Source organism: Falco punctatus (genome assembly GCF_963210335.1).
Source record: "Falco punctatus genome assembly, chromosome: 5".
In the NCBI taxonomy this organism is placed as follows: domain Eukaryota; kingdom Metazoa; phylum Chordata; class Aves; order Falconiformes; family Falconidae; genus Falco; species Falco punctatus.
In genome coordinates, this window is record NC_137584.1 from 64062796 (window position 1) to 64077242 (window position 14447).

Sequence of the window (14447 nt, forward strand, 5' to 3'; positions counted from 1 at the left end):
TTGGTGAGATATGGACGTATATGGGAGAAGATCAGTAGCTGATCTAGTCACACATCTCTGCATTTATGAAAAGGAAAGTAGTGGGGCTGGACTTTGAGGAGCTCTCAGGTGGGAATGTTTTGAAGAAAGGATCCACAGCAATCTTGTAAAGCAGAAAAAAAAAATACATATAAGGATTTTAGCAGATCAAGACTGATGTTCTACAAGCAAAGAGATGCATGAGTGTTGGGAAAAAACACTTAGAAGTAGAAGCTGCAGATGAGCCCATGTGTATAGACACTTACCAGAGGAAACAGTCTTAGCTTTTATACTAGCCAGGAAGAGATCATCATAGGAATGGTGGGACACTGTTGGTAGCAATTCAGCAGCACAACTGATAGTAGAATGGAGAATCTCTTCGCTCCATCAGCAGTAAGTGCAGCTGCAGATACATTGTGAAGATATGGCAAAAAATGACCGTGCTATGAAAAGAAAGGGTTTCATACACTTAATAGAACCAGTAGTAAATTATTTAGTTAATCTATAATATTGTTCAAAATTCCTAGTAAGCAGCAACAGCTGTAGAACATCATAATAGTGATAATTTTCTCAGAACAGTTCAAGCAGAGTTTGAGTCTTGGAGGTGCTCGGCACTTAAAGAGTGGATTACATATAACCAAATGAAATGTTGGCTTTGGGAGGTGGAATGAAGGCAAAGGGAGTCTCAGTGCAATTAAATATAGCATCTTGAAGAAGCTTGTATAAATTTTTACACAGACTATTGCATTTTGTTCTCATGCTGATGACCTCGATATCCTGCATTAACAATACTCATTTAAGTATTTTAGCTTTATATTTAGTGTCAGAAAGGTACAAGAAAAAAAGACGGCAAACAGGCTGACCTCAGATCTCTGCTAAATGCTTTAAGTTCTCCTCTGACATTACACTACTGCTGTCACACACACACAAAGAGATTTATGTCTCCATCCAATCCTTTAACTGAATTTATTAAAGATGGTATTTCCGGCTTAGTGAAAGTGTCTGCCAGCTCTGTCCATTCCCACACTTGAGCAGCATTTGGCAAAGATAAAAAGGAATTTATCAGTAAACTTTTTTTTGTTGCTTTCTATGCACCTTTCACTCCCCCACCCCTTATTTTTTCACCAAATATCAACAATCTCTATGGAAAACAGTCACTTCCTTTCTCTCTGATTAACATCAGCAGTGAAGGAAGGGGAGGAGGGGGATGGAAAAGAGTAAAGAAAGAACCACCCAGTGCTCTGGGTAAAACCTGAGAATTATCAATTAATATTCTGTTTTCAATTTGTGAACTGTGCTGTCGAGCTCTGCAGTCTTTTAATTGTATAAATAAAATAAACAAATTAAACGTGATTGACCATGCTGGAAAAAAGGTGGGGGGAAATTACAATCAGTAGAAAGTCTAGAAATGACAAGAAATTCTCGCAGCCATTAGATAAATTCCTAGGGAATTTGAGATTTTCCAAACATTTTTTGTACCCAGTGTTCTGATTCCAGCACGTCCTATATACTATGGCTTTGATTACAAATTAATCAAGGCTCATCTTTTTCTTGGGCCACGGCAAGTGCATTCACAGTGTTTAAGAAAGAAGGGTTCTTACATGCCAAAATTATATGTGATTTATCGCCTCATGGGCTCATCTGGATTTAGTTTTTGAGTCTGGCACCAGCTCCTTAATTGCTTTGGTCAGTTCATTCCATTTCTCCATTCTGAAGCTCCTCGTCTGCAAAACCAAAAGAATGATAAACACACAAACACACCAGAAGCCCTGACAGCAACTTACTGGAGCCCCTTGGAAAACAGTGGGGATTCAAACCACGATCTGACAGAGCAATGGTGTTATCCTGCAGGATCTTGCCAAATTCCCATTCCTTCCACTCCTAGTCCCAGGATGTTGTCAGGGAGGTAATGGTTGAGGTCCCTGACAGACTGAGGCTTTGCAGCTTTTTGATGCTCCTGACCTTAGTCCGGAGTGTAGAAAAGGGAATTCCACCATGTTGCCATCTGCCTGTGTTCTCCCCTCGAATAGTGTACAATAATTACTACTTGCTGATAACGCATATTTGCAGTGCTCATATTTGAATAGAGGTGACAGTCATAATGGAAAGTATAATTATTATTTTCCTTATATTTTAAGAAATATGTTCATAGGTTATTATAAACTGGCCTGTAATTGAAAATAAATACAATTTATTTTGTCTTATATGATTTTACTTTATTGCAAGTAAGTGGAGAAAGGGAAAAGAAGAAACATAAGCAGGTGCTGAGCTGCTTCTCTGGCTTGCAAAAAAATGTTCCTCCAGCAGAAGACCTACTGTTACTTTTATGCTTTCCAAGGAAGATCATAGGGTGGTGAATAAGGCAGAAGACAACTCCCCTTGTAGGAGAGAATTTACCAGTATGTACTTGGCCAAACCAGGAACAGGCTTAGACTTCTATCTGATAGTCCTGCTGGGCTTGGTGAGTTTGCTCTCTTCCAATCTCAACCATTTTGTGAGGCTGAAATGGTGGCAGAAGTGGGAGCAGAGAAAATGTCTTGGACTGGCTGGGAAAAGACACTAACACTTGTCCCCCAGTATTCTGCATTTTAATATTTTTTAATAATATTTTTTCAATACTTTAAGTGGTCAGTACAAAAGCCATGAAACATTTTCCCACTGGCTTAGAGAAATAGAATAATATGATGGCAACATTACCAGGGTAAGAACCACCAGCACAGGCACCAGAAATGTGGACAATGACACTAGCCTGCCGACAGCATAACCTACATACAGATGGCTGTTCTGGTATCTGATAGAAACAAAACATCCTAATTTCTCTCACCCACAAAAAAAGTGTTTATCCTAGAGTAACATTTCCTGTGATCACACTTTCAACTATAAATATTATTTTGTATGCTGATAGTGGGCAGAAGGAAAAATTCCTTTTATTCTGGAAGATAAGAAAATAAGCAAACATAACTCTTCTAATAGTTTTTTCTTTATATGTCCTGGATTTGAAAGAATGTAGCAGATGCTTTCTCTCAGTTACTCTTTATCAAGATTATTACATACAGATGTATTTTGGAAAGTTTATTTTTCTTTCAATCGAAAACAAAAAGATGTTCCATGGGACGGGGAACACCTCTTTCAAAGCTTGATGCGCCAATATTTTAGTGGTCATGGGGGAATTTTAATATATGAATTGATAGCTAGGAAAGAAAAAAAAAAAAAACAACAAACAATCCCAGGCTATATATTCTTTGTCTGAAAACATGCAGGAGAATTCAGAAGTTATCTTCACAGCTTTAAATATAGTGAGATTCTCTGTTGGCATCACACCCCCAATTGCCAGGCTCCTTACTTCTACTTGTCTTGGGTTCATTTGCCTGGTGCAAGATGCTGTTGATCTCTCTGATGCATTCCTCTAAGGTTAAGATTACTCTCATCATCCAGGCTTCCCCAGACCTGTCCTTCCTTTCCACTCCAGAACACTGTTTGGATGGCATTTGATGTTCCTGAATATTTGTCCATGACTGACTTTGGCATGTCCAGGACAGCAGAAGATGCCAGGGAGTGGGAAATGCCATGCGTCCCCACCATAGTCCTGCTGCCAGAGCAGAAGCAAGGAACCAGGCTCTTCAAGAGGTACTGTGCTCGCTGTGGGGAAAGCATCAGATGCGCCCTGAGTAACTGTACAGTACCCACAGAAGAAGCCAGTGCTTCTGCAAAGCATCATGTGTGTTGTCCCCCTCCTATCTGGGTCAGATAGGCCCAGCTCTGCCTGGACATGTCAGATTGTATGTGTGCAATCCAAGTACACACATTCATTTCTGTCTGGCGTGTCTTAGGCAGCCATGCCTGAGGTGCCAAGGCAACGTGTCTCAACTAAAAGTGATGGAACAACGGGCACATTAAATGGCATGTCAAAACCCCGAAGGAAATGCTTGGCAGAGTCAGGTGTAGGCTGCCCTCAACTTCACACTTGCAAGTGGTCACTCCTTGACTGCTCAGCTGTCACTCATCTGAGCGCTGTGGTCCCTGTGCCCTCTGTGGTCGAGGCAGATATCTGTCCTATACACCCTTTAATTCATGTGCTGTTGTACACTTTGAGTACACAGATATTCGATGACTGGTTCTATTACTTCTTAAAAAAGCACAAATTTATGCTAGCTTCTATTTAGAGAGGCTCTCTAGAGTCTCAGAAAAGAATTGACCCTTTTTGTGCTCTCCACATGAATAAAAGGAAGTGCATTTACAATTATAACAAGGAAATGACCATTCTCTAGTATGAAATGAAAAATAACTTTTTTCCTTTGAACACCATCTGTCCCAGAATGTTCTGATGGCCTCTTTCATGTGTGAAAATATCTAGTGTAATAACTAAGTGTTCTTCTTCAAGGAGTAGCTGTACAATCTCAAAGAAATAATACATTTTAAACGTGATGCAAAGATGGAAAGATCATTGGTAAATATACATTCTTTAGGACTTTAGAGAAGAAATCTATTAAAATCTTGTTTCAATTTGCCTGAAATACGATCTTTTTAATGAAAAGTAATCTTGCATTTTAATACAAAAACCTAGTACTCAGTATTGCTTCTGACTACTCCTTTCTTACTTCAAGGATGTAAAACTGAATGTACTTATAACTAGTTCATCTCTCCCTCCTCATCCCCCAACACACGTTCATAATATAATTCGTTCAGTGAAAAGACTTAAATTTTTTTTCTATTCCTTTTTTTTTTCTTTTTTTTTTTAACACAAGGAAAGCAGAAAAAGCAAAGAAAAGCATTGAATTCTCATCTCTCATCACACACTAGGAGGTAAATCCTGTCTCAGAGCTGGCCAGCCTGCCCGGAACTTTGGTAGATAATTCTGGTAGTGGCACTCTGCACGGGCTCACTTCCCTGTGCAAAAGGAGCTGCTGCTTTTTATGCAGCTTGGCAGACTTTATTGAGAGAGCACCAGGGACAACAAGCCTCAGTTTTCATTAGTTCCCACCTTACAGCAGCCCAGGCCTGTTCAGAGCCCTGCTAAGTCAACTAGAAGTCTTTTCATATCGGAGCACATTAAAGCCAAGTGCCCAGAGAGAAATCATACATTGAATGAGAAAGAGATGGGGGAAAAGGATGAAAATAATTACTCTGGAAAAATGTACAGCCTGTTCTATGACATTTTCATGTGACTTTCTTCAGAGTGAGAAGTGAGCATCTTGATTTGTGCTCATTGTTTCGGTCAGCCTAGGCTCTTGTACCAAGAAACTGCAGGAACTAACTTTCAGGGAACCGTGAAAGTCATGATCTTATTAATTGCTTTAACATGTGTTTCTTTTACATGTCTGAAACCAAATGCAATTGAAAGTTGTGGTTTTGGTGGCATTCCGGAAAATAAAGATGATTAACACTAAGGACAAAACCTTAACGAAATATAGTGTGGAGGAGAAGCAGTTATACAAACAATAATTCTTTCAGACTGAGTTACACATTTCTGAGAATGTGTGAAAAATGATTATTGCAAAGTATATTTTGAAAGAAATGTTAGTGTTTATTGGATGGGTATTACACACCCTTTAAAATACAGGCTATAAATGTTTTGATGTTGTGAAGAAATTTAATAGAGAGAAAATCACAGTTCTGTAGAACTTACAACACTCCTATAAAAAGTACTTTAAAAACTACATGGGAACAGGGTTCCCACTGACTTTCATCTGTCACATGCAGAAATTTTCTAAAAATGCAAAACAGCCGAAAATAAACCAGTACTTACCAGTCAATGCTGTACCCAGAAAATATATATTATGGTCATTAAGGCTATTTCATATTTATCATGTATAGATGCCTTACAGAAACATATTTTACTTGCTTTGTCAGTCATCCTCTCCTTGTTGTTTTCTTGGATTTTTTCAGTCTGTCTGTCTGTGCTTTTTCACAGACAGAAAACAATTAAGGAAAACATCTCTTTTCTCATCTGTTCTCTAGTGAGAATTGTGGGTTACTAAGTAGATAGATGCTTCAGAAACAAAGCAGAAGATTGCCTAATAACAGCACGCTTTCTTTAGAAAAAATTGTGCTTCCTGATTTGTCTGCATCAGAAATGTTGCAAAATAAGTCTTTTTTTTCTCTGATTCCACACTGTTTCTGCTTTCTAACTATTCTATCCTGGTCACTTCTTCAAAAAGTGTGTGAACAATACACATCATAGAGATTTATATTAATACATTAAATCACCTTTAATGTTTGCAAAAAGCAGCTTCTGCACATAGAATTAAATACAACTCTGACTAAACATTCAAGCAAGACTTGAGATATTAATAGAAGAGCAGAAGTGTCACTGACTGGAAACTCAGCAGGCATGTGAATAAATTGTAACATGCAGAGACAGAAGAAGTTGCAGAAGAATTCTTTATGAACAGGGACTGTCTTGTTTGTATAGCAGTCAGCACAGTCGAATATCACTTTTATTGGGACTTTTAAGTGCCTCAGCAACATCAGGGAGAATAATAAAAAGAATTACAAGAAGTATAATGTGGGTATACTAAACCTGTCAGTACCATGCAGTGAGATTCAGCAGTGTTTATTCTTCTTTCAAATGGCAGTGCTTAGCAAGTAAGGATGCATGCTCCTCCTTTCTGCTAAAAACAGGAGAAATAAACTCTGCAAATAATTGAGAATAAGAATATTATTATACTATGGGATATTTTAGCCATTAAATCATAAAAGCACGTCTCTGACACAAAGAGAGTTGTTAATGAATGAAAGAGGGAGTATTCTAACAGCAGACTGCCATTTGCCATCCAACAAATGTGACTGCTGTCAGCAGGGATTGCCAAGTGTTTCAACCCCCAGCTCCAGCCCCCTCTCCGGGCAGAGGGCAGGCACACAGCCAGCATACCCCAAGTCTAGGGCTAGCTGCCTGAAGCTGACAGCACACACGCAGCGTGGCTGGAGAGCTTCAGTAACTGTGTGTTTGCAAGAAGGGACCACTTTGCCAGTTCTCTGCATTGGGTGTCTGCGTGAATGATGTGGGCAACCCTGTCCCCATGTGTGTATCCTTTCAAAGCATATAGATTCCTGAATATAGCCCCAGTGAAGGGTTCACAATTGAGCCCGTTTTGTTAAGATTAACAAAATAAGTCAGAGGGCCTGTCTTTCATTACCATGAGCAGTTCCTTATTCTGCTTTTCAGGGTGGAATTTCACATGCACTTTTCTAGTGGTACCCATCCTACCCACCCCCACACTGCTTCTCTGTTCCCAGCAAAACCATCTTTCTGCCTCCCTGGCATTAACAGGTGAACAATTTTCAAGAGTTAAACCTAATTGAGCTAATTAAAAAAAAAAAAGGGGGGAGGGGGGAGGGAAGGGGAGGGGAGGGATAGGGAGTGGGATCATTTTCTGCTGCCTGTACCTCCTGGGTCAGCTCACCATGTGGTCATCTGGGACCACAGCTGGTGTGAGGGAAAGACAGGCACACAGCCAAGGGCCTTGGTTTCAAGAGGGAATGCCATTTTGGTGGCACAACTTGTCACCTCAACTGTAGTGTGAAACCTCACCTTGGTTTTAATGGAGCTACATGGTAAATTGTACAGCAGTATGAGACAAGGAGGCAGAACTCAACTTTCAGAAAAGAAATGATTTGCTGAGAAAATTTCCAATACCTGCTATTTGGCACTGAAGAGAAATACAAATTCCTATAGTTCTGAATTCTTCCAGAACTAGGGTTCACTGAGCTGTTCTGGAGTCAAGTGGGTTTTTTGTACAAGAACAGGGTACCACCCACTATTGCTAAGGCAGCTTTAGTGTTGTCTTTCTTCCATTAAATGATATCACTGCTTGGAAAAAAACCAGGTATGTACAGTTCATAAATTTTATAAAGCTAAGAAAACAAACACACAAATAGTACAGCATTTTCTAGAATTACAGAGCAATAATAGAGAAGACGACTCAATATTCTACATTTGCATGTGAACAAGGGTGAGTAAAGAGTTATCGCTACTTGGAGCACCAAAGAAATATGAATGTGCGTAGTCTGTACTACTTAGCTTGATTTTTGCACCTTTCCTGCTTTTTGGGAACTGCTACAAGTTAGGACTTCAAGGGATTTAATCAGAAGGAATTTTGCTTTGCATGTATGAAAATGCAGGTAACCTCTAAAGCATATCAATGCAAAAAACCTGACTCTTGTACATCACTATTCCCAAAATCACTATTAGTATCTGGAAATGTGATGGAGCAAGAAGGCAAACCGTACCTTCAGATGAAGGCTGAAAGGAGACAATGTGTCATTTATTTTGGAGCAGGAATCTAACAGAGCAGTGTAGGACATAGATATACTTCATTTTAAGATTTATTTCTGAAACTGTAGATCATAAAAAGAATTTAGGACAGGAAATCATCTTGTCCCAAACTCTGTGCTTTGATCCAGTTACAAAATTTACAGCAAGATTAAAACCAAAGCTCTATGAGATTCCAAACTCAACAATATAAAATCTGGATCTGCAGTCCAGTTTGTCTGTTTAATTACTTAGGTTCAAGCCATCTTATTAAAGAATGTTCAAAACAGCACGAACCAAACCCTTAAACCTGTGCTTAGACGCAAGATTTTTAAGAGTTTATGCTTGGTATAAACCTTTGCCTCTTTTCTCTCCATATTTATTAGCAAGGACAAACCAATTTAATTTCTGTAAATGAGGGTTCATTCATAGCTCTTTACCTTGTGCCTACAACACACAGTATTTCAAGACAGTCTCCCACCTGTATGTTAGACTAACCTAGGGGTGATTATAGCTTCCAGGTTTAGAGAAAATGAGGTGCACTCAATCCAATATGGATAAACCTGCAACAGCCTTTAATATTTTTTTGGTTTGTTGTTTTTTTTTTTTTTTTTTTTTTTTGTGGAAATTGCTGCATAGCCCCGAAGCTGAACATTTCTTGAAGTCTGGATGAATGCCATTAGGCAAAAAGACCTTCCAAAAGCTATCATATTTTTGATATATAAAAAATAATACTCTTACACAATTACTGAATATAATGCTAATGTGTAGGACTATGGTGGAATGAAAAAACCTCAGTTTCACCTGAACTTAAATACTGCCAAACAGTACATCACAACTAATTTATTCTATGCTTCACTCACAACCAGTTAGCATCTCCTTTGTACCTCATCATAGCACATGCCTCATTTGTATTTCCATCCACCTCACTGGGAAAGGCAAGCCTCACAAGTTGAGAAGCGACACTATAAGATGTGCTCTTTACATACACTTAGCTTGATTGTTCCCATTCTTCCCAGCCATATCAGAGTTCTCTGGTTTAGATTAATTTCCCTAGTTACATATAGTGTCTTGTAATTAAGTGTTTTAACTTTTTTTGGACTGAAAGTGAAATAAGAAAATGACCTATATCCCCATTCCAAATGTGTGGGTGGTGTAGGAAAAAATATCTCTATTTTCACTGGGACATGCGTTGCCTTTCCCTAGACCCCTTTCTAATCAGCTGGTAAATGACTGATCTACACATGCAGCTGCAGTACGTTCACTAAACAAAGGCATGTTAGAAGCTGGTATGATAGAGGAGACATCATGACCTGAATGAGTGGTCTAAAACTGGATGGAGTAAGACATTTCTACTTCCTTACTTCTGGAACAGGCTTCTCCTGTAAGGAAGCACATTTGGTGCATTGGTAACTGCAAAAATAGGCAGACGTTAAATCCAAAAATAGGACTAGAGTGTTGAGCAACAGTATAAAAATAAAACGTTAGCCAAAGAAAGGTAGTGTCACCCTACCGTCTATATAAGCAGAAAGTCTCCTCATGGGAGGAAAACTGAAGTCAATCTCTTGCTCTGAAATGCTATGGAGGAAACTATCTCCAGCTTATGGCTACAGAGGGAGCCTAAGAAAACTACCTTCACTACGTTTTAGAAGTTGACTTGAATTAATATTGCAATATGTCATTAGTTACATTTTAGGCTCTTTTGAGTGGACTACAGAACCATGCAATTTGGTTTCCTGTATTGTGTCTGGGAGTATGCTGGGTGAAATTCTTCACTGTGAGGGTGGTGAGGCACTGGCACGGGTTGCCCAGAGAAGCTGTGGATGCCCCATCCCTGGAAGTGTTCCAGGCCAGGCTGGATGGGGCTGTGAGCAACCTGGTCTGGTGGAAGGTGTCCCTGCCCATGGTGGGGGGTTGGAACTAGATGATCTTTAAGGTCCCTTCCAACCCAAACAGTTCTATGATTCTATATACTAGCAAAAATGGCAGGGGGCTCACTCTTCTAAAAAAAAAAAAACTTCAGTATTGGTAGCAACTTCCTCTATAAAGAAGTAGAAGTTCTAGTAGGAGCATCCTGAGAGACATTCTCCACTCCAGAACACTTTATGCATCTCATATTAAACAGCCCTTAGGAAATCTCACCTTGGATTTAATGTAGCTGGGAGATGAGATTTTTCTTTTTTCCAAGGAAGTTCTTTTAATTATTTAACTAGGGTGTTTAGCTTCAACTTGTGCTCTTTACTCCTGCCCTAATTACTTCAGAATTATCTTCTGTGCAGTATAGGAACTTGAAAATATCTTTATATTCCAGTATCAAGCCAGAATAATGTAGTAGCTTGCATAGTCGCCTGGAAAATAGAAGATGTAAATTCTCAAATGCAGAGGAGAGAGTTTAACCTAGATTTTTCAGATCCATGGAAAAGTGAACTGACCACTAGATTACTATATAAATGTATTAAGAGCAGAACTGTGAAGTGTTTATTTTTCTGCACTTGTTTAAAAAGAAAGTGTCATCATAATAATATTTGCTCAGGATCTTGTTCCTACAGACCCACATTAAATGTATATGGACAGTATGTTCTAACTTTTTTGAAAAGAGTTTCAACAATTGCCTGAAGAACGACTCTGTTTTGTCCATTAATGCAAACAACAATTCATCAAAGAAATGTGCAGCTCTGGTAGAACTGGATTGGATTAAAACCATAACGATTTTTTGGAAAGCATTCTTGGATAATGCATTTTAGAAGGCCAAAGGAAAATGAGGATTATCTAGAGACTTTCAATTGTCACTGATTTAGTTAAACTATATAAACATTCCTCCTTAACACTCATAATGAACTGTTCCAAAATAAAGAGGTCATTTCACCTTTGAGATAGTCTGTGATTAAAAAACCAAAACAAAATGCTTAACCAATCTATGTTTCAAAGGATTGTAACGAAATACCCATGGGATTTGACTAAAAGAAAAAAACCCTAGAAATAAAGGTGGGAGATGGACAAAATCTTACTAGATTATAAATATCAGTGACTAAAAAATAACATTAGTTTTAAAGTAGGAGTGAAAAAAACCTAGACACAGCCAATCTTGGTCTCACTGAAATACAATGGCTCTGAGAACTAAGGTTACCATATGTCTAGGCTTCCCTTGATGCGTCCTTTTTTCCACACAAAAATCTGGGGAAAAAAGTAGGATTGTGTCATTTATAGATGAACAGAACATAACATACGTGCTGGAACACATACTTTTTGGACATAAACAAATACACAGCATATGCAAATGTTGCAGAAACATGGCAGCTCTATTATTATAGACATAATTGCAATTAGGATGCAATAGAATATAAAGGCACTACCTTGCCATCTTTGTCCCTTGCTTTTAGAAGTGGCAGTAACATTGGCTGAAGTACCTCTTCCACTCTCATCTTTCCACATAAGACCTCTGAGATACTGAAAGATACATGGGATGCCATTCTTTATTTTTAAACATCTCCCCACCATCTTTCAATACTTACACTTCATTTTTCAATTTAAAGACAGAAGTTTGAAACCCCAGAAATGGATAGGAACAGCCTGATGAAATGGGATACATGTACACAGACATTTATGTGTGCACACACACATGTGCACAGGTTTTTTACAGAAGGAGGATCCCAATGACACACAAAGTGTATCTTATAGGATATTTTGGTCTAAAGATGGCAGGGTGTAGGATTTCTATACTTCAAAAGAAGAATGGGGCATGCATTTAGAATTGTCTTGTTTGGATAGAGAAATCACAGCTACACTGGGCAAAGCCTTCCTCAGCCGTCTCAAGTGACCATGAAAGAAATGCTATGGCAAATGTTTACGTAAGAGATCCCAGCTAGGTCATCAGGAGCTCACGACTTTTTGTGAGGCTCCAGTTAGGCAAATCAACACCTCAGATGGGTCTCTTCCTAGGCAAATTTAGCCAACCTGCAGTGCAGAATGTCTAGGTGATAGAGAGGCATGAGCACTTCTGAGGTGGTGAGCACCACATCTGCCTGGCCTATGTTTGAAGCCCTCCTGTATGTCCATTGGAAAAAGGGTCGTAATTGGCTTCAGGGAACATGTCTCCTCATAACTGTGAACAAGCTGCAACACAGTTGCTAAGAATAAAAATCAAAGAAAATTCCTGCCTGCAGGTGGGTAGAGAAAGGAGGCAAGGTAAATTCAGTATGTAAGAACTAAATTGCTTTCAGAAAAGAAAGCAGGACAAACAAATCAAAGAATAAAGCGGATTGAAAGAGAAGGCTAAGTTGCCGAGGTGGCTGTTCAGAACCTATCCACAAATTACTCCTGAGCGAGCAGATGCAGCCTCAGTCAGTTTGTGTCAGGTAGGGACAGGACATGATGGTGATCCTGTGGGTACTGCTGAAACCGCCTTCAACCCAGAGAAGTACACATATGCTTATGGTATGAATGTGCATATGGACAGTCTTTTGAAGGAAACTGAAGCATTTCTTAGCAGACAAGATCCTTGATGCATCTAGTCTGGCATCTTGCCTCTGGCAATAAATCAGACTCAGTGTTTCAGAAACAGCTTCCAAAATCCTATAGTGTGTCTGACCATTCATGTAATACGAAATGCAAGTAAGTAACAGGGAAATGGCTCTGTGATCTTTTTGTCAATCATGCATCCTGGATCATCAGTTTTTTATTGCCCTTGTCTTAGCATGACATCCCACTAATCTTGTTACTGGCAATAAAATTAGTCCACACTTAAAAAGATCAGTTTATTACAGTTAACTCTGACCAAATGGTACCTATCTCTTTTTATTTATTCTACCTTTTTCTGATATAAAAAAGCAATACACTTCTGTAATATAAAAAATGACAGGTAGGGAAAAATCACTTGAACAACCTCAAACACTCTATAGACAAAAGAAATGTTTCATCAAGCATCACTTCTTTTTATGTGTATTCTGATGCAGATAAAAAAAGGGGCTGGATCAGGTTTTTACACCATTCCTACATTAATCCTTCTGAGCTAAGAGTTTTAGCTGATACACTGCTACAAGTACCAGAAAAAATATGGGGAAGGTAATAAGCTCCAAAGCCAAAATAAAGAATGAAAATGCTCTGAAAGATGTTTTTTGTAATTTCCACACAAACAAAAACTCCTGCTGTAAAAAGATACAATATCTGTAAATACAATATACAGCAATTACTACTCTGTAATGACAAAGTTATTTCTTTGTGTTTTTTCTGGCAGAAAAGTGCTAATTTGTCTTTCCACATCTGATACAAAAGCCAGGCATTACTCTTTCTAATTTAGCTACAACTCCAGTGGGAAAAGAGGCCATTGAATAATTTTACTGCATCAATATGCTATGTGTATAATATCCATATCACAGACGCAATAATAGACACAGAAAAACAAGGGAATATACCTGAAGTGTCTTCAGTGCCTTCAGAAATTCCTTGAACTACTGAAAACACACTGTTTTGTGAAAAGCACCACATAATGCACAACACTGTGTATTTATTTTGAGCAGTTAAGGTGAACAACTAGCAATTGCTTAGTCAAACTGATGATTCAAGCTTTCAAGAAAAAAAATAACCTTGAAAAATTTATGTCATCCCACAATAAGGTTTCATTATCAATTTTTTAGCCTTCTTTCTTATCCCTCTCCTAAGTAGTGTAGGCTGATTTTCAATGGAAAGGCAAGATAATTCAAAACCAGTACTTCTAAAATTGCACATTGAAAGTAAAGGTGTCAGCATTTCCAAAACAAAACTTTGTTATCCTGTCAAGAAATGCTTCAGCATTGTTAAAGATCTTGTTTTCTTTTTCTTCTAATGATAGAATTACCTAATAATTTCTCTTTCAAGTATTATTCCCAAACAAAATTTTATTTTCAATTATTTAATTTTTTTCTTTTAGTAAAAAAATTACATAACCGCAACCAAACCACCATGCTTCAAGTCATGTCTGAATCTAAATATTTTTTCCCCCACATGCTAAAGAGGAAATTTCTTGCAAAAAAATGACATACTTTTACTTTAAGGAGCAAAGTTTGTTTTAATTGTTACCTACCACCTGGGGAAAATAATTAATGATAGAATATTGGAATCTGTGTGAGTGAAGTTGAGGAAACGGATGTTACTGTATCAGACCAAATGGACACAAATTTTTCTTTCATAGTATTCTTTCAAT

General features: G+C 38.3%; 1 long non-coding RNA gene across 1 annotated transcript in view; it reads left to right on the forward strand.

The window, feature by feature from the left end:
• The window catches only part of LOC308064503, a 37561-nt gene extending 32197 nt beyond the window's left edge, over nucleotides 1-5364 (forward strand). The window contains exon 2 of the long non-coding RNA XR_013928410.1: nucleotides 102-5364. This is a non-coding gene — a long non-coding RNA (uncharacterized lncRNA). The remainder of the gene's footprint in view (nucleotides 1-101) is intronic.
• Nucleotides 5365-14447: the final 9083 nt, after the last annotated feature.